This window comes from Canis lupus, chromosome X, assembly GCF_048164855.1.
Source record: "Canis lupus baileyi chromosome X, mCanLup2.hap1, whole genome shotgun sequence".
Lineage (NCBI taxonomy): Eukaryota > Metazoa > Chordata > Mammalia > Carnivora > Canidae > Canis > Canis lupus.
In genome coordinates, this window is record NC_132876.1 from 117,932,729 (window position 1) to 117,954,311 (window position 21,583).

At 41.9% G+C, this 21,583-nt stretch overlaps 1 protein-coding gene and 1 long non-coding RNA gene across 4 annotated transcripts in view; one reads left to right on the forward strand and one right to left on the reverse strand.

Moving 5' to 3' along the window:
• Positions 1-21,583, forward strand: part of MID1 (midline 1) — a 352,594-nt gene that overhangs the window by 116,553 nt on the left and 214,458 nt on the right. The window lies entirely within an intron of this gene.
• Positions 1-21,583, reverse strand: part of LOC140628301 (uncharacterized) — a 70,791-nt gene that overhangs the window by 11,488 nt on the left and 37,720 nt on the right. Inside the window, exon 2 of one of the 2 annotated variants that reach the window (XR_012026603.1) lies at positions 7,450-7,524. This is a non-coding gene — a long non-coding RNA (uncharacterized lncRNA). Of the gene's footprint in view, positions 1-7,424; positions 7,525-21,583 lie in introns of both variants that reach the window. The other variant, XR_012026604.1, reaches the window with a different exon arrangement.

Consider the following 21,583-nt stretch of genomic DNA (forward strand, 5'->3'; position numbering starts at 1 on the left):
CATCCACTTATCCTGATCACTACCTGGTTTATATAGTAAGAGCTTTTTCTCAAGAGTTATTTTAAGGACCTGTGCATTTTTAGATATATCAACTCACTATACACAGGTTTTGGTTGCAAAGACATAATTTTTGCCCAATAACTAATGTACTTATTAATTTATATAACTTATTAATTACAAGATTATGTAACTTATGTAACTTATTAACTAATACAATATAATCTTATCACTCTAGAAAGCATAAAAAGTTGGCTGCTTCCTAGTTTAGTACAACTTCTGGGCACAATAAATTCCATGGACACATAAAATTGGTTAATACATTTCTATAAAGACACAAATAATGGGTTGCTGCATTCTTCTAAAGTATAGACCAGAACACACTAGCTCCAGTAGCTACCTAAGCCCTTCACTGGCATACAGCTTTGGCTGCCTCCCAACTACCTCATCAGTGAACCCCACCTGAATTTCCTGCCCTAGGAGTTCTCCCGTTGCCAGCAACGAGTTCCCACACCTGTAATAACAATTGACCATGAATGTTGGACCGCCAGGTAGCTTCTTTCCCTGGAGGACTCAAGACACATAATCTTCCCCAATGGTTAGACCCATAAATTCAGGGCAGTTAAACTGAGCTGTCTCATTTAGAAGTGAATAATCACTTACAAAAAAAAAAAAGGGAAGAATCCGCTGTCTTCCCCACTCCCCACATCCCACACACACTCCCTCCTCCAACTTTCTCCAGACTTTCTGACTTTTTCACTTCCTTTCCTGAAGTTTGTCTTTCGAATCAAAATCATCATTGCAGTTAAAGATGAGTATACGAAGTTAGAACACAGTAAGAAGGTTTTACCTGGCTCTTCTAACCTATCACAAGAGGATCACGGCTTCCAAAATGTCATGCCATCCAAAAATGTACGGGATTCAGAAGAAAGGGCCCAGTGGTAGTTAATAAATAGCATGTGAATTCTGCACCATGTAAGTGAATCCACTTGTATAAATTCGGACTCGAGTTTAAATTTCAGTGGGTGACAACTATGATGGTGGTCAGAATTTGCTAACTGCCTCTGGCTGCCTTCACTCAAATAATTTTCCTCCACTTTCAGAAACTTGTCAAGTCACCAAATTCTTTCTTAGACAAATGAGCCAGAAAGGGCAAAACTCGCCTAACCGGCCTGCAGCCCGCTGTTCCATCTCTCCCAGATACTAAAGACCCAGAACTCTACGATACCGACCATGCACTTCATTGCACACGTGCTACTTGTCACAGTGGCAAACAAAAGATATCATCAGCCAACAGCTTCTTTTTCTTTTGTGAAGCCAGTGACCGACCTTAACCACTCCATTACTGGGCAGTGTCAGTTTTGAGTATCAACGTTTTCTTGGAGGATGCACACTTAAGAGTGTTGGAAGTCAGAATCGTGGCGATTTTGAGTTGCCTCAAAATATGCTCTGAATTCTTTTACTCTGTTGTTTCCCCATCCAATTTATTGCTGAGTTTGTCAGTAGGACTTATCTTACTTCGTTCGTTCCTGGAAAACTAAACCTCAAGGTTACCCTTAAAAACTTGCCATTTGCCCATCAGAATGGCCAGAGGTTGACAATTTCATTGTGTTCAGCCTAAATATGTGAAAATAATTTGTATTCAACCGAAAAGGGTTTTCGTCGGCTCCAGGAAAAAGTCACCAGTTAAATACATTTTATGGAGAACATTGGGGTAAGGTGTGGCATCCCTTTGTAAATTTACCAATGAATTTATCCCTCTGGTTCCAGGTTTTGTCTGCCAAAAGCAGGGCATATCGGTTGTCTGAGAAATAGCTAAGTGCAGAACAGGAAAGCCAGTGGTGGCCCTCTGCTCCACGTGAGGCTTGTGGGTTCTCACTCCCAAAATAGCCTCAGGATGGCTTTGGAGAAACCAGTCTCTTTAGCTGTACTTTCTTCTTGTTTCTCCCAGGAACTTTGATTTTTTCTCTCTAATAGGAGTCGAGTGACCTAAGGAGAAATAAACCAATCTGTGGTTTAAGCTCAGGGACCCTAGACTTCTGTTGATTTCTGTTTTTCTTTCTGACCCGCTGACCATCCTCCTCTGCTCCAAACCCCCAGGAAGCTTGGAAAGAACTGATTTGTGTCCTGAATTAGGAAGAATGCACCCTGACTATTTTAAGAGTAGGGATTACTTTGTCGTGATTTAATTACTTCTTTTTTTTTACCTAACTGGTTTTAAAAAACATGAATTATTTATACTTGTCTGAACCACCAGCCCACATTTCACCCCCTCAAATAAATGTAATTTCATAGAGTATACATTTTAAGTAACTAATAAATGTTAATAGTTTGACATATAATGTTCAGACATTCATATTTATGATTTGAATAAATACTAGAAAACAGAACCTAAGGTATTCATCTATATCAGCAGAATGACCAGATAATTTCCACTAACATTTTCCCGTTAGCTGATTTATGATTATATCTCTTTATTCAATAGTAAGGTCTTGACATTGAAAGATTCATTCACATAACTCTAGCAACACAGTGCATTTATTTAAACCACACTTGACTAGTGGTATATAAATAATCTCCCCCAAACCATATTGATTTCCCAAAGGGAATATTAAATGCTAAATAACTTCACAGATTGGAAGCAGTCCTGTCTCTGCCTTCATTTTTGATATAATCAAAAATGATGACATTGTAGCTAGCTTATTTTTAATAATTCACACATTGAGAGCAAAAGAAAATATTACACCATCGCTGGGGGACATGAACTTGTAGTGCATAGCACATTTGCCTTTTCTTAACGAATGATAACGGATTGACCACATCACGATGTCTGCCAGGGATTAAGAATGTCTATTCATAATGGGGCTATAAATTAGCAGAGTGTATTATTCTCCGGATATCAGATACCTTCAGAGCGCACAGTCTTTGGGAAGAATGTAGCTTACAAATCTCTCATTAGTCTTCACAGTATCTTTATAAAGTATATAATATCCTGATTTTATAAACCAGAAAATTAGACAATGTATGACTCTTGGGCAATGAAAATGATTTCAACTGTATTGGCAAAGCATGACTCTATGTTCAAACAATCCTCCTTTCCCTCCTGGACACGAGCGGGACTTTGTTTTCTAGCCTCCCTTATAGGTAGCAGTAGTCATGTAACTGAGTTCTTATCGATGGAACATCAGGATTCTGGTCGTGGTCTGTAAAACCCCCATTGCAATCTGCACACTCTCTCTTCCCCCTTTCACTGCTGAAGATGATTTGTTCAAATTCTGAATACCTAAAAGAGAGCAGAGCCATGAGGTTGTCAAAGACTGGGTCCCTGAGCCTTGGTGTAGAGAGGAAGGTCCCAGAAGTCTGGAAATCCCAGGATCATCCGTGTGGAACTATTGTGTAATTTCTGGATTGCAACAGTTAACCCACCAGGACTATTCCCACCGGCAACCTGAATATACTGTGATAAACCTGGAGACACTGAACCCATCAACCCTCGATTCTAGGCTCCCCAAAGTCAGTGCTTTCCTCCCCCACCCAATTATAGAACTATAATTAGCCCCCATATGGTATTAGCCACTAAGTCTTTCTATCCCTTTAATATATTTTGAAAGCATAGTAATTGATGGTACACCCTGTTTCTGGTAAGTTGACTATAAAACATATTTCTATAGAGAAAATTTTATTGACTTCCTTTTCCAAAGCAGGGATGGTTCCACTGAGAAAGCTTTCCATAGAACATTGTGGAACCTTTTCGTGAGGTGGTAGCTACATGTCAGATTTTATGGCAGATGACTGGGGCTTTTTTGCTTTTTAAAGAGAAACTGTGTATCTCAGAAGGCCTCGGGCTGAGCAGGAGTTCCCTAAATCCTTAAGCATAAGATTCTTCATATTGTCTTCACAAGAGTAGTGTTCTTACTCAGGGCAGTTTCCTCCCCAGCAGACATTTGGCAATGTCTGGAGACATTTTTGGTTGTCACAACTTGAGGGCTTCCACTAACTAACATCTAGTTAGTGGAAGTCCGGGATGCTACTTAAAATCCTACAGCGCACAGGATGACCCTCCATAGCAAAGAATTGTCCAGCACCAAATGCCAACGGCACCGAGGCTGGGAACCCCTGGGTTAGGTTGTGAGCTGGGGGCGGGGGGCAGGGCCATGTCCATTTTATTCATCATTTTACTTCAGCAATCCATAAGGCGCCCAAGACATATTGAGTACTTAGTAATATTTGTCCAATGAATAATGGACTGAGCCCCACCCAATTGGCAAATCAGCTGGCGGGGCCAGACTTGACTAGTGAGTGGATGAGGCAGGATTTGGAGTAAAAATCATAGCTCCACTGCTCAGTAGGAATGTGTTCTTGAGCAAGTTACTCTACCTTTTCTAGGTCTCAGTCTCCTCATCTGCAAGTTGAAAAGACTGAGACTACTGCCTACATGGAGCTGTTGTAAAGATTAAATGAGATGAAGGATGCAGAAGGCCCAGTGCAGTGGCTGAGATGCCCTCAAATAAATACTAACATTGGTTAGTACTAAGAGTAAAGGAACCAACATTTCCTGGGCTTTTATCATGTGCTGGATAGAGTTAAGGAGGCACACCATCTCATTCCATCTTCTCGACAATATCTCTGGAGTAGGGCTTTTTGTTTCCATGTTGCAGAAGAGGAAACTGGGCTTTAGAGATGTCAAGCGACCTGCCCAAGATCACACACAACAACGTGGGTATTATGAGACCTCAAAGCCCAGGCTCTCTCCATCACAACACACTGGCTCCTTTACAAAACTCCTGAAACTTCACTATCTTCCATAAAATCAAAGGATGTGAAGGTAATCCGTTTCAGCTTTACAAAGCTTCTTTTATGTGGTATTGACAATGTTTATTGAGCTAGGTGGCAATATCCCACTTCCTGGAGCTTTTATCTAACATATAATGTACTCTGGCCAACACATTCAGGTTATAAAATTGTTGGTCCCATTTTGTGCCATTCCTCGAAAATCAAAGTTGCAAATATTAGGTTTACTAGAAAGGAGAAATACCCATTCATCTGTAACTTTGTACCTGCCCCGTTTTATCTACTGGAGTCTCAGTTTCACCTACTATAATCTGTTTCTTTTGTGGTAATATCTGACCCAGTTCTAGCAGAGGTAGTATGGACTTCTGCGAACAAACCTACTTCCGTACTGCCTGGGAGAAATCAAGTTTACCCACCTAAATACAGTTTTCATAGCCATCTCAATTCTTAAGATGCAAAAAAGTCACCCCAGAGTGTTATGAAACTTACATTGACTTCATAGTAACAAAGGGATTTAATAAAGCCTCAAATTTCCTGTAAAAGCTTATCCAACATCCATCTAATGCTTAACAAGATTTAGCAAATTAAATTTAACAATGTTTTGAGAATCAAAACAAAAAAATCATAAAGGAAAGGAGGCTAGGTGATTATAATCTTTTTTTTCTTCCTTTCTTTCTCTCATTCTTTGAGTTTAATATTTCTCAACTTGTCTCCCTTTTTAGCAATATTGGTGGGTACAATGACATTTGGATTCTGTTGTAACTTTTATTGACTGTCACATGCTACGTGAGCTTGATGAAGTTTTGCGGGCTTCACAAAACCAAATCACAACAGTTGGAAGGATCTGGAGGCTTATAAAGGCTAGGGAGGCGGAGCTCCTGGTGATGGTAGCAGTAGGAGGCCATTTGGGCCATTTCCTTGGATACTTTGCTAACAGCCACCGCACTGGGTGGCAACATGGTAGTCCCTGGACTCTCACTGAGCAGTGTTTTTCTTTAAAAAAATTTTCATAAGAAAATTTTGACCTCCTAATGACATCATAAGTGCAGCTTAGAACTAAATGTTCTTTGTAAATGTCACAAGTAGAAGAACTACAGCATAAACAGGAGACACTGTGACCCCTTCAAAAAACGAGGTGGCTGATGGGAAGGTTACTGTGCCTACCAGACAAGGCCCTGGGCGGAGAAAGGGAAGAAGGGCTAAATATTTCACTAGGCTCAGGTTTTTTTTTTTTTTTTTGAGATTTATTTATCTATTTATGATAGAGAGAGAGAGAGAGGCAGAGACACAGGAGGAGGGAGAAGCAGGCTCCATGCCGGGAGCCCGACACGGGACTCAATCCCGGGACTCCAGGATCATGCCCTGGGCCAAAGGCAGACGCTAAACCGCTGCGCCACCCAGGGATCCCCTAGGCACAGGTTTTAAAGCAGTCCATTTCCGTCTTCTTTCCCTGTGAAACTAGCACCATATGCTTTTGGTTGCAACTAGTCTATCAACAAAAGTGATATTATAACAGCCCTCCAAAATGTATTTCGGAGATGTTTTGACAACAGATTTGTTTTAGTGATTTATATTAGGATAAATCTCATTGCCATTCGTCAAACTTAGAGATGAAATAAAACTGGCATTTAGTCTTTATGTATTGATGTTAAAAGAAAAAGTAACTATTTTTTTTTAAGATTTTAAAGTAATCTCTACACCCAAGATGGGGCTGGAACTCACAACCCCGAGATCAGGGGTCTCACTTTGCACCGCCTGAGCAAGCCAGGCACCATCCCCCCAAAATGAACTACTTTGAACACACCAAAGGGAAAGAAGAAATCATTAGGAGCAAAGCTTATCTTATTTTAATCTAGCCTCTCCTCTTCTCCCTCTTTTCTTTTCCCTTTTACCCCCTCTCTCTCCCTTCTTGCTTCAAATGTGAGAATGGTCAGGGTTTGTGGTGTAGGACGTAAGAAAGGAATTTTAAGCCGTTGCCTTTAGCCAGCTTTCTCAAAGTAAGTTATTCTAGATGTCCACGCACAGTGGGCCCATGGTCACAGAAGCTAAGGAAACACTCGAACAAAGTTATACAGGTATCTTTATACAGGGCGTCTCAGAGGTTTTATGATGGCAAATTGTCTTGGTCTCATGACATTCTTAATGGGAATCATCCCAAGGAAACACACTTTCGAAGCTGCCACATTTGGCAAAACTCGTGGGGCAGCTATTTGCACTCTTCAGAGGGCTCTTTACTTCTAGTCAGTCCAGGCACAGACACTGTTGATCATTGTGCCTAAAATAGGGATATAATTATAGCTAAAGAAGCCTATCGCTTTTCAAAGGCGATAGTTCCTAATATAGAGGGGTATTTCTTTTAGCCAGATTAAGTATATCACATTTCTAACTCTCAGAAAAGGGAAACTCTGGGTTTGATAGTACACATGCATATATAACATTTAACATTATATCAAGCTTTAACAATTATTTTTATGCTGTTTTCTGCAAATTTGATATCCCAAAGGCACCATGGGCTTTGGTGAACTTTGTAGGGCACTTAAATTTAACAATTGGAACTAGTGAAAGCCGGAAAGCAGAATACAATTAACAAGCAGAATATGAATATCTTTTGAAAATACAGGTAAGAAGTCACAGACCCAGGTAGCAGAGTCCTTGTCGAACCTTTTATTTATTCAGCAGATACCGATGAGAATTTTCTGTAGGCCAGGCACCGGTCCGCATGCCAGGGATAGAGCCCTCAACAGGAAAAGAGAAAGAAAATTATTGTCTTTGTGGAATTTATATCTTGAGGAGGGGAACATTGATGGGTGAACAATATAAAAATAAATGTATATGCTCTGTAGTCGTTAGAAGGTGGTCAGTGAGGAGCACCTGGGTGGCTCAGCGGGTGAAGCGTCTGCCTGCAGCTCAGGTCATGATCTCAGGGTCCTGGGATGGAGCCCCACATTGGGCTCCCTGCTCAGTGGGGACTCTGCTTCTCCTTCTGCCTCTGCCCCTCCTCCCTGCTCATCCCCCCCCCCAAATAAATACATAAATACGGTGGTCAGTGCAATGAAGAAAAATTTTAAAAGGAAGAAGTTTGGGGGAGGCTGCACTTTTATATAAGGAGGTCAGGGAAGGCCTCACAGGAAGGAGACAATGGAAAAGATCTGAAGGAAAGTGGGAGGGGGAGCAGGTGCTTGGGGAAAGTACCACTTGCTATTACTGTCTACTTATTACTGTTGTGTCTATCTGTTACTTTGGGCAGATTGTGTCTGTATCTTCATCTTAAAATAACAAATTGTACCAAAAATTGTGTTTATTCTGAGTGATCCAAGGAGGCGAGCTATATGAAACCTTTCCATCATCGGTAGCAGGCATCCCTATTACCATTACCACTACGATGTTGATCAGGACTCACCACCCCACTGGCAAACTGTCCTTTAGGATCTAGGGAAATTGGGCTAAAATTAGGATGTGCCTACAGAATCCAAAGTTCACATTCCCTGCAACAACCCATGGCCTCCAACCCAAACATCTGTCTCCCTGCCTCAGATGTTGCATAAGTTGAGAAGATTCTGGAGCGTTTTGAGGGGAAGCAGACAAAAAGAATCTTTGGGGACTGAGATTCCCCTCTGACGGCCCTCTCCCTCAGAGTCATTAGTCTCTTCCTTTCAGTGACAGGAGAAATGGTCCCAAGGTGAAGGGCAACAGTGGTTTGAGGCTCATCGGGGCCATGGTAGGAGAAAAGGTTGAGCTAGAAGGATTGCAGTGTCCTGGTATTCTCTTATTTTCTGCTTAGTGAGCCAAACTGGGCAAAATCAAATTAAGTGCTCTAATGGAGGGAATTCTGAAGACAGCAATCTCCATTAGTTACTTACACACTAATTATTCACAGTCTGTCCTTCCTTCCTCCCTTCCCCTCCTTTTCCTATCATTCCCTTTCCTTCTTTCCTACCCTATGTGTTAAGCTCTGCCCTGGGCCCTCAGGATACATATATGAATAAGACCTTGTTAGCCTTGTGCTTTCCAGTCTCGAGGCAGAGGCAGCTCCCTAGGTAGTCATGGTCTGAAGGGAGTAGTACAACTAGAGAGAGACGTTCCCAGAGGTGGGGTGCTCAATATACCAAGAGGAAGAAGAGTGAAGTTGTTGGTAGGGAAGAAGAGCCAGGAGTTCCAGAGAAGACAGTATTATACCCAAGTCTGAAAGAGCAGGGTCCCCCAGAAGGAAGGAGGAACATAAGGTGGGGAGGGGGTGGTGACATTGTTCAAGGCTAAGCCAAGGTTTAAAGGTAAAAGTCAGTGCGGGATATAGTGTGTGTATGCGTGCGTACACATGCACACATAATGGAAGGAGATAAGAACAAACTCTGAACAATTTGGCGTCATCTCGAAAAAGAAGCACAAGTGGCAACGGTTTTCATGCTAGGGATAATGGGTATTTGAAAACCCTAGGCACTCCACAAATCATCCAGATCTTTTTATTTTTTTAAGATTTTATCTATTTATTCATGACAGACACACACACAGGCAGAGACACAGGCAGAGGGAGAAACAGGCTTCCTGCAGGGAGCCCGATGTGGGACTTGATCCCAGAACCCTGGGATCATGACCTGAGCTGAAGGCAGATGTTCAACCACTGAGCCATCCAGGCGTCCCCAGAGGCTTGGAATCTTAAAAGAATTTGCAGTACACTATGTGTAAAAATGGTCATCTATTGGGCAGCCCCGGTGGGGCAGCAGTTTAACACGGCCTTCAGCCCAGGGTGTGATCCTGGAGACCGGGGATCAAGTCCCACGTCGGGCTCCCTGCATGGAGCCTGCTTCTCCCTCTGCCTACGTCTCTGCCTCTGTGTGTGTGTGTGTGTGTGTGTGTGTGTGTGTGTGTGTGTTTCTCATGAATAAATAAATAAATAAATCTTTTTTTTAAAAAATGGTCATCTATCTCTACCAACAATCTAACGGAACTTTTTCATCCCAGTTTGTCATGTGTAAAAGAAAATGTTTAGCGTAATTTAAGGGAAAAAAATTGATCTTATATAGGCCAGAGTTAGTGAAAACTCAAAGGCAAAGTCAGAGAAACCACCTACTGTATTTTTTCCCCTTTATTCAGTTTCCTGTTGAAAAGTGTAAAGATAAAGACCATATGTTAGTAGACAAAGTCCAAATCTGTCTAAGTTTTGACAGATCTGAATGAAGATCTGAGTCTCTGAGGTTTTGACCTCATGATGCTACCAAACCTAACCAAAGTTTGGCTTGGGTTTCAGCTAGGCTAAATGGGGGACTGTGGGTGTGTTTCTCAGCATTTCAAAGACCTTTTGTCTTCATTTTGTACAAAAGAGCTTTATTGAGATATAATTTACATACCATAAAATTGACTCATTTTAGGTGTAGGATTCAATAAGTTTAGGAAACTTACAGAGTTGTGCAACCCTCATCACAATGCAATTTTAGAACATTTCCATCACCCGTAAAGGTTGCATTCGGGGTGCCTGGGTGGCTCAGTCAATTGAGTGTCTGACTCTTGATTTCAGCTCAGGTCGTGATCTCAGAGTCATGGGATCAAGCCCCATGTCAGGCTCCATGCCGTGTGTGGAGCCTGCTTGGGATTCTCTCTCTCCTTCTCCCTCTGCCCCTCCCTCCTCTTTCTTTTTCGCTCGAAACAAAAACAATTGTTAATATTCCATTTGCCCGGGGTGCTTGGCTGGCTCAGTTGGTTGAGCATCCAGCTCTTGATTTTGGCTCAGGTCATGATCTCAAGGTTGTGAGATTCAGCCCCAAGTTGGGCTACACACTGGGCATGAAGCCTACTTAAGATTCTCTCCTTCTTCCTCTGCCCCCCCCAAAAAAAACCTTAAAAAAAAAGTACACATTTGCCCACCGGCAGTCACTCCCTGTTCCCACCGTCAGCCCCTGGCAACCGCTAATCTACTTTCTGTTTCCCTCGATTTGCCTTTTGTGGACATTTCCTATCAATGGAATCGGACAATATGTGGTCCTTTGTAGCTGGCTTTGTTGACGTAAAAAAATGTTTTCAACATTCGTCATGTTGTATGTATCAGTAGTGTGTTCCTTTTTATTACTGAATAATATTCCATTGCATAGCTAGACCACATTTTATTTATCTATTTACAAGTTGATGGACATTTAGGTTGTTTCCACATTTTGGTCTTCCTAATTTTTAAGATGAGAAACCTGCATTGAAAGAGAGCATTCAGAGCACCCCTAAAATTCTTAGGCCACATCTTATTTTATTTTGTGAATTGTCCATCACCTCTATTTTGTGTTGCAAAAAGGATGTATTAAACATTGCCTCTTGTGGCTAAAAAACTGACTCTAGATATGATGAACTTAGGACTATGTCCTTATGTTTTGCTGTTACTTAGTGAGCCTGTATAGCAGTAGCTAAATATCACATTTAATTGTGTGGACATTGCAAACTGTACCATTTCAGCAAGGAATAGTGATAATACTTAATGGCTAAAAGTGCTGACGATGTGATTTTTGGTTACTTTTTCTTCTCATATCCCGGTATACTTTGAGCTTCCTCCAGGAATCCTGCTGTAGTGAGAAGTTTCCAACTAAAATATATTTCCACTACTAAGTTTTTTGTTGTTCGTCGTATTAGTCAGCTTGGGCTGCCATAACAAAATACCACAGACTGTGTGAGAAATTTACTTTCTCACAGTTCTGGAAGCAAAGAAGTCCAAGATAGAGATCGAAGTCCCAGCCAGTTTGGTTTCTGGTGATGGCAGTCTTCCTGACTTACAGACTTCTACTTTCTCAGTGTGGCCTTACAAGGCTTTTCTTCAGTGCATGCAGATGCAGAGGGAGAGAGCTTTCTGGTGTCTAAGGACACTAACCCTTTTGGGTCAGCCCCCTCCCTACCCTATGACCTCATTCAACCCTAATGACTTTCATAAAGGCCCTATCTCTAAATACAGTCACTTTAGGGATTAGGGCTTCAATATATGAAATGAATTTGGGGGAGATGAAAATGTTCAGTCCCTAATATCCATTAATTGCAGAGAAGAGTAAACTGTCCATTAGGGGTCCCAGGCTGGTTCAGTCGGTAGAGCATGTGACCCTTGATCTTGGGGTCATGAGTGTGAGTCCCATGGTGGGGGTAGAGTTTACTTAAAAAAAAAAAACTACTAGAAAAATAAACCGCCCAGTAGAATTTTTGATCACTAGCAATGAACTTTTCTGGTGGTTGAATGAATATTGGGAAAGAATTTGTATTGGTGCAAACTTGAGTTTGCCTTCGAAAAAACACTGGTATTTATTCAGCTTAGTCATGGACTCTGAAAACCGTGTACACTTAAAGACAAATAAGCAAGATAACTAAAATAATTCTTAGTGTATATATGATTTAAATCATTCCAACGAACTTTTCATATGGTTCTTCTTCACTTGAAATAATAAAACTATGCATTGAACACAGTTTGAAGAAGATGGATCTTTCTGAACAGATTCTCCACAATTTTTGGAGACATACCATAATAAACATTCTTTTCACAAAAACAATTTCAACTTAGGATTCTTGACAGCTTCATTTTCAGGCAGTCAGCTAGGATGAAAATTGAGCTGCCCAAAGAGAGTTGGCAAAATAGTTTACTTGCTGTAATTAAAAAAGGGGAAATTTCTAAACCACAGTCGTCTTCAATGCTAATGTGAACAACTGAATGTTATTTCCAGTGGATTTTTTTATTTCCTCATTCTTGGCAAGTTGGTACAGCTTTGTGCAGTTGGGAATCAGAAAGTTTTTCCCTGAGATAGAAATGCTCTTTGTGTTAAACACACAGTGGTATAATTATCCTACACTTTCACCGCACACACTCAGTGCCGAAACCCAAGTTCAATAATTGCAAATTTGAACACTTAGCTTTACACCTTTAAAAAAATCATAGCAACTATGTACTTCTGGCAGAATATTTCATGTGGTCAATGTTATTTACTTATACAATTGGAAAATGACTTGATTGCAACCATGTTGAAAATCTTTGCAAGGGTACGAACTTTTCTTACATTGGATTTTTCTTTATGGGAATAGGTAACTCCAATTTGTGATTTTATTTGGTTCTGCTCAATGACACAATCCAGCCTAGGAGACATGCTAGACAGACCTTGATACAGAAAATAACAAATGCAAGGATTTAGATTACAGATCCTTGCAGATGAACTGCTGTAGTGAACAATCAGTGTCCATTGGACTACAGCGCTCAAGTTAGTCCATCACTTGGGTATTGGGCACACGAATAAGTAAGTCACTGATAACTTCCAGATGTTTTACTTTTTCAGCTGCTGCAGCATCTCTTCCACTTTCCCCTTCTTCTTCTTTAAATGGAACAGTTTAAATTCTGAACTCCCCAAAGAAACTTTTCCAAGTGCTTCGCTTCTAATGTACCAATCGTGAAATGGCACCATTGTGTGCTTGGGAAGAGACAATGGGGGCTGCAGGGGATGCTGGGAAACTGGGGGAGGCCAGCTCCCTATTCTGTCCACCTAAGCATGCTAAAGGGGTGTTTGGGCAGACTTGGGCCACTGCCTATTGTGTGTATGTCAACGTCTTATGCGAAGACGAAGATGCCTTTTGAATGGCTTCACCGTTTTTGCCCGTCTCCATGGGTCCTATTTACCAGCCTTGAGATGCAGATGGAAGTAAAATCCTAACTCTGTTCTGGCTGAGATGGAAGGACTAAGGAGGGATAACACTTCAGCACTAATGGGATTCACACTTTGTTAGAAAGTAGCCTTGTTGCTCTAACCTTTGCTTGCATCAACAGCGGCCGCTTTAGAGTGAGTATTTGCTTTTCTTCTTGCCTGCGAGGTTATATTCATTTCTTTTTCCAGCTTAATGGTCTGCCTGTTCTGGATTTTACGTGTTTTTTTTTTTTTAAAGGAGTTTCCAGCACTGCATTCTCAATGGTTTGTGTTCAGGCTTGCAAGCCACCCTCTAGTTGTCTAAAGAAATGATTTTTGGTCTTCGGAATTTCAAAGCAGTTTGTTTGTAGATGGCATTAGAAAAAAATAATGCTAAAGTCTACAAATTCCTTTTTCCCACTGGTGATGGAAAAGAACATTACCTTTGCATATGTAGACTTCACATTATCACAGAGTAACAGTGACCTGGGTTGGTTTTTTTTTTCCTAATCATTTAGTCAAAAATATTGATTCTTCTTTAATTCTATCCATCCAAGGCAAATCCGGTTCTTTCCTTATGAGAGCTCAAAGCTGCCTCCCTTAATCCGTTATTTGAAATCCCACTTTCCTAAATGTAAGAAACTTTCAAAAAATTTCTCTTTACCCCCATTTCCTATACTCAGACCCTCTTCCTATTCCACAGTCCATGAGATATAAAATATGTATAAGGAAAATTATAACAGTTATCGCTACATTATAGATAAACCTACCTTTCAACTGCATTACAGTAAAACTTGATTAAAGTACCGAGCTAGGCACTTGACCTAATCTACATGCAAGTGTCTCTCTATAAACTGCATGATGTTAGGTGAAAAGATCCTGGCAATTCTTTAATGTATTCAAAGAGTGTATTTGTGATTGCTGGAATTACAGACTCTGTAGTGTCCAGAAATTCATTTTGCCTCTCAAAGACTGAGTGCAGCACTGCCAAGAAGTAGAACGTAATTCTTCAGGAGGAAGGGGCAAGGTAACTGCTCTAGGGAAAGACCAGCCGCACCTATCAAAACAGGGCTACAGAAAACTAATGATGGGTCCAGTGTGAGTCTCCAAGTTTAAGTCATGAAGGCAAAGCTCCAAACTTCAGCCTTCAGGTTGCAACAGAGCTGCTGCTCAAAAGGGCAACTCTTTGTAGTGGGCTAGGGGGAGGGCTGCCCAGGGTTTTCATCATTTAGTGATGGTTAGAACTGGTGAGGCCAGCCGGTGGAATAAAAGCGTTGGTAAAGTTGTTTCTAGACAGGAGATAGCAGTCCTGCCTGTTTGCACAATAGCAGCATGACGTGTCCATCTGGTCTGTTTTATGTCGACACGGGAGGCCTCATCCAGGTACCAACAAGGAGTCCATCACTCTACCCTCTTAGGTTCAATGCCTGGTACCCTGCAAACTAAATTGACAAAAGACAGATTAACAGAAGAAAAAAGTTTATTGAATATGCACTTTGTGGGGAGGGGCCTCATAGAAATGAAGTGAAAACCCCAAAGAGGTTATCAGACCTGGAGGCTTAATACACTTATTTTAGCAAAAGGCTATAAATTGGGGCCACCAAGGTGGTTCAGTCTGTTGAGTGTCCTATTCATTTTGGCTCATGTCATGATCTCTAGGTCCTGGAATGGAGCCCCAAGAAGGGCTCCCAGCTCAGTGGGGAGTCTGCCTCTATCTTTCTCCCTCGCCCTCTGCCCCTCCCCACTCTGTGTGCGTGCACTCTCTCTCTCTCTCTAAAATAAATAAAATCCTTTTTTTAAGATTTTATTTATTCATGAGAGACAGAAAAAGAGAGAGAGAGAGAGGCAGAGACACAGGCAGAGGGAGAAGCAGGTTCCATGCAGGGAACCTGATATGGGATTTGATCCCGGGACTCCAGGATCACGCCCTGGGCTGAAGGCAGGCGCTAAACCGCTGAGCCACCCAGAGATCCCCTAAAATCCTTTTTTTAAAAAAGGCTGTAAATTTGTGGAGAAGTGACAAGACAACAGAAAAGGGTTTCAGACTTCTAGGGGCAGTAAATGGTGAGAAGGCAAATATATGGGGGAACCTGATGGAGGATGAGGATTATTTCTGTAAGACTTGTCTATGCAGATTTTAATCAGTACTGCCCCCGCCCCCGTGATAACAGTTGTCTCATCCTTCTGATACTGGAAAGTGGAGGGGGGAACCCGGCCTACAGGAAATGTCTGCCCTGCCCTTAGACAGACAGAGGAGAGCAGAGAGCTTTTTCTGTGTCTGCTATTTCTCAATGGCTTCAGCTCAAAATAATCTTTACGCCAAAGTGGCATATTTTGGGACAGCACCTTCTGATCCCCTTTAATGGGTTATGTGGCAGCATAAAGTGGAAAGTGGGGTCACTGAGAATGTTGACCCCCTCACTGTTGAATGGCACCCCAATACCCTTCCTGAATCCCTTTTAGTTCAACATCCAGCATAGCGAACTCCTTCCTATAAGGGCAGTGTATTGTACTATTAACTGTATGCTCTGCCCAGAATTGTGCACTTGTCAAGACGTAAGCTGTGCATTTCAATGAGATCCGTTTGTGAAAAACTAAGATGGACCATTCCTTACGTTTTCTTTCATTCGAGGTTGAACACAGATCGGTGTTATGAGACCATTTCAGTTCTCTGTTTCTTTTGGATGATGGCAGAGGGTCAGGGCAGGACCCAGCACAGCAGAAGGCCAACACATGACTGGAGCCTCCCCAGTCAATGGTCTTCCAAACAGGCTTGGACCTCAGCCTGCCTGAGAGGGTCATGGCTCCGTGGAAAATGTGTTCTCTCCACCACTGTCCAACTTGTTGGAAAGATTTTAGAAAGACACATATCAAAGGTATGCATCATAGCACTCAGGAGTAAGACACAACTGGGAAAACCCATGTCGAGACTTTGAAGTCTGTGTTTCTATAAATGCTCTATTTTAAGGGATTCCATCAGTGCTCCTCAAGAGGAGGAGGAAGGCACTTCTGGCTTCCAGGGGACATGTAGCAAAGGCTGGAGAAGTTTTTGGCAATTACGGCTGGGATGTGGGTGCTGCTACTGGCATGTGATGAATGGAGTCCAAGGATGCCGCTGAACATTTTATAATGGCCGAGACAAGCCCCCACAAGAGAGAATGATCCAGCCCCAAAGGTCAGTGGTGCCGCGATGGAGAAAATCTGCTTTCCATCACCGCGCATCGCAGGTCAGCGTGCACCCACCCCCTGCCTCCCAGCCACCGCTCCGAAAACAAACGGCCACCGCAGGACACCGCAGACACGGTGCCAGGCCTTCAGAAAGAGGCCAAAACCTGCAATCAATTCATGAGCATTTTCTGTGTTTTTAAACAAATGCACTGAATCGTCAGTAAAGATACTTGAGCTTTTCTGTTTTTTATGAGACTTCAAGTGGACTTTTTTAATGGAAAAAAAAAGTCGTCGATGATGAGTGGACACAGGCAGTCCTGTATCAATCATCTCCCTCGGTTTCCTTATTTTGAAAGCTCCCGCTAAAGAGAGACAGCGCTCATCCCCCAGTTCCCTGCTCCCAGCTTCTCTTGGTTTCTCTTAGGGTTTCTTCTAGGTTTTGTTTGGACTCGTGATTTGAGTTCAGGGAATGTCCCCTGAGGCAGTCTGGGATCCAGTCCTTTGAATGTTGATCCTTGGAAGGATCAGTACAGAGCCATTAAGAGCTGGCAGTGGGGTCCCTTTGTAGAAGAAAGTCCGCATTTTCTCCCCGCCGAGAGAGCCCCGTTAATCCATTGTTTCTATTTCTTGGAGGAAGTACCAGATTTTTGTAACTGAAAAGCCAAACCACCTGGTAGATGCCTGAAGGAGATGGAGTCTCCCACCTCGCGATTCTTTTACAAATGGATAAGTGCTACTGGGGACCCGAGGGGGTCCCCGGCACCCAGTGTTTTTTGAAATGGACGGAGGTGCAGCAAACAAACAAAAAAGCAAAGGTAGATGAGAATTGTTCTAATAATTACTTTTCCAAAAACAGTTAAAAAAAAAAAAACCACTGGGATTGATTATGGACAGAGCTCAGCCTTCTGTTTGTTCCAGGCAACGCCGTCATCAGCAGGAATGTACTCGAGTCAGACTGTTGCTAGCCGCCGCTCCGAGCCCGTGCGATTTGGGGGTACATCGTCCTACAAACGAGCCTTAGCCTTGCTCGCCAGGCCCTCCCTGGTGTAATTAAGATTTTTCAGGTAGCAAAATTTTTTAATTTTGATGGGCCTCTATCAGTGACTTCAAAAATAAATAAATAAAACTGATTAGAATTATATCTTCTCTTTAACCCCCAAAGCCAAGTTATCCATCATTTCCACGTATAATCAATAGTTTTAAAATTGCTAGTGAGATATTTTGCACTCTTTTCGCCCACGAAGCTTTTGAACCCTGGTGTGTGTTTCTCCGCCTGCAGCCCACCTCGGTCAGCCTGGCTCCATTTCAAGTGAACAGGAGCTTTCGTGATGGACAGCGCCACCCAGCCTCGGCCCATTTCTCTGTTTGGTCACCCTCCCTCACGCCACAGCATGCCAGCCTCCGGGAGCCTTCAGCTCTGTCACCCCAAGTGGTAGCCTCTCTTAGTTTTGCTCTCCACCATCTCTCGCACCCTTCCTGGTTGATTCCTGTGTATCCTCCAGAAGCTGGTTCTTTTTTGGGGGTGGGGGGACCGTTGGGAAGGAGAAGCCTTTCCTTTGCCCCCTTGGGCATAGGGACTGGGGGTCTGCACAATATTAGCAAGAGAACAGGCAGCCTGTGTTGACCAGGGTGGGGCCCAGACACATGGCAGGGCTTGGTGACCAGTGACTCACAGAGGTGGTTAGAATTTGGGGTTTGCATACCTAACTTAGGGGGAACGGAGTGGGGAGAAAAGAATTCTTTGGGAGAGTTTATTTAGGAAAGCCAGATGGGCTTTTAGGAGAACAAATGAGAGCGGAAAGACATTTAAGGTACTGCTTGCTTCTGCGGGTACCAGTCGTCTTTCATTCTTCTCCATGATCAGGAAACTCCCCCGGAAAGGGGATTTCTGGTAGATTTACTCTTGGTCTCTCTCCTAGGAGCAGAAGCCATTCTGAAAAGAATTTATGGCAGTCCTCATAGCCCAGAAGTTTCTGCTTTTAGTCAGATAAGGAAAGCTCTGAGAAGACTTCCCTTCCGCATCTGTTGAATCTCAAATGTCTTCAGCTGAAAATAACCTTTGCACTGGGGCGCCTGGGTGGCTCAGTTGGTTGGGCATCCGGCTCTTGGTTTCAGGTCAGGTCCAGATCTCAGGGTCCTGGGATAGAGCCCCTGTGTCAAGCCCCGCATCCGGCTCCACACTCAGTGTGAAGTCTGCTTCTCTTTCTCCCTCTGCTCCTTCCCTTGCTCTCTCTCTCTCAAATAAGTAAATAAATAAAACCTTTAAAAAATAATAAGCATAATCTTTTCACCAATTCTGGAGTTCCAAGTGGGTGCTCACAAAAACTTAGAAGTTAGAGTTTGCTACTTCACTGTAATGCTACTTATGCCTCCTGTTCCATAGTTCTCGCTCACATTATTATTCCCTCAAGTTGAGGTTTTTTTCTTCCCAAATAGACTATAACCTCTGGAAAGCAGGAGCAGCACTGCATTTCCTAGATGTTAAAGTGAACTCATCACCTAGGACAGTGGGCTGGCACATAACAGTTATTTGATAAGTATCAACTAAATATAAATACTCTTGGAGGAGAGGAAAAATAATTTTTTTCTTCTACCTTTCTATGTTCCTTAGTGGCTAGGGCATCTGTAACAAAAGATTAACAAGAGAAAGCATATATTTAATACACATTTTACCTGACACAAGAGACTTCATAAAGAAATGAAGACCCAAAGGAATAGTTAAACCTGAGTGGTTTTTATGCTAGATTTGATAAACAGCTACACGTACTGCTCAGCAATAAAAACCAATGGAGTGACAATCCATGTTACTACATGGACGAGGCTCAAAAACAGTTTATTTGGTGAAAGAAGCCACACACACACACACACACACACACACACACACACGACCGTGTATTATATGATTCTATTGATACCGAGTGTCCAGAAAAGACAAATGTATAGAAACAAGAAGGAGTGGCCAGGGCCTGAGGATAGGAACTGGAATAAACTGTAAACAAGTGCAGGAGTCTTGTTTGGATGATGGAAATGTTTTAAAACTGACTTTTGGTAATGGTTGCAGACCTTGGTAAATTTACTGAAAGTCATTTAAAATGGGTAAATTTTATGATGTGTAAATTGTATCTCAATAAAATTGTTAAAGATAAAAATAATGACACTTTTAAAAAGACACAATGTAAAAATGTATACATATTCAGTGTAAACTCAAGTAATTGAATGTTGTCTCTATCTATCCATCTACCTGTTGGCCTGCCTACTTACCAACCTACCTATCAATAGGGGTATCAGACTGTTAATAGTGGTTAATACTTGGTTTTTGAATTATAGGTGGTTATTTTCTTAGTTTTTTTTTAATATCCGATTTTTTTTAATGCTTCAAGTTTTTATTTAAATTCTAGTTAGTGAACATACTATCTAAATTTTCTACAGTGAACAGTCATTACTTAAAGCAACTAACTCACAAACTGCGGGTGGGGGGGAAGCTTTTTAGAAAGATGAAGGGCATTTACTCTTTTGCAGAGAATGTTGTGGCCTTCCAGGAAGGCTGGACCTTGATGCACAACATTCCTACAGCGCATGTCCCATCATAGAGTACCTGCTCAGGGAAGATCAAATTTACAATTGAATGACTGACTCTGCATTAATAAAGTATACGTGTCTGTGTGCGTGTGATGCAAGTAAACAATGATCCAATCCCCCAGAAGAGGACGGCAGACCCTAGTTTCCAGAAAGAAGAATTGTGTTTATTCAGGATGTTAATGATTTTGTCATTAAGTGTTGACAGTGGAACTCTTTTCCTAGAGAATCAGGGCTGAGTTCATCCATGTATTCTTTTAGAGTAGTGACCTTTCAAGGGTTGGAGTGAGGGCTCTAGCAGGAAGTAGTAGAGATTTCAGTTGGGGTCAAGTAAAGGGAAATGACTACTGCTGAATACAAGCATGACAAAGTTTACTAAAAGCTGGTTACTCTTAAACCAGTTTATCAGTTTGGTTAAACCATATTCTCAGGACACCTGGGTGGCTCAGCGGTTGAGTATTTGCATTCAGCTCAGGGCGTGATCCCGGGGTTTGGGGATGAGTCCCTGCATCGGGCTCCCTGCAGGGAGCCTGCTTCTCTCTCTGCCTGTGTCTCTGCCTCTCTTTGTGTCTCTCATGAGTAAATAAATAATCTTAAAAAAACCAATACTCTCCTCCTGGTGTCACACCAATGACTCTCATTATATTAGGACTGTTTGTTTATTCCAGCTTCATCCAATGCCTGACTCCCTGACCGTTGCTCTCTTACTACAAGAACTTCTATGTTCACATTGGCCCCACTACTAACATCTTGGTTTAACAGTGCTTTCAAAGTATTTGTTATATGAGAGGTTGGCAGTTTTCCTTCCAAAAATAATTTGTATTTCACATATTTTTAAGAATATGAATGTTTGGGAAAAAGGGAGTGACTGTGTAACATAATGCATTACATGCACATCACAATTTTGCTTTTCTGATATACTGGTTCCCATTGAACTATATCCTACTATTTCAGTGGTTAAAAAGGGAATTTATTAGGGGTGCCTTGGTGGCTCAGTCGGTTAAGCATCTGACTTCAGCTGGGGTCATGATCTCCGGGTCCTAGGACCAAGTCCCATGTTAGGCTCCTTGCTCAGGAGGGAGTCTGCTGCTTCTCCCTCTCCCTCTGTCCTTCATCCCCTGATCATTCTCTCTCTCTCTCTCTCTCTGTCAAACAAATAAATAAAATCTTTTAAAAAATAAAATAAAATATTAATTTATTATTACATTCATCCAGGACTAATTTGGAGACAAATTACATTTATTTTAATGAGATATCTTATTTTTATTATTTATTTACTTATTTTTATTGGAGTTCAATTTGCCAACATATAGCATTTCACCCAGTGCTCATCCGTCAAGTGCCCCCCTCAGTAAGATATCTTATTTTTAAGAAATAGTTGTATGCTCTTTTGTTATCATAAACTAAAAAGAAAATTCTTATTTTTAAAA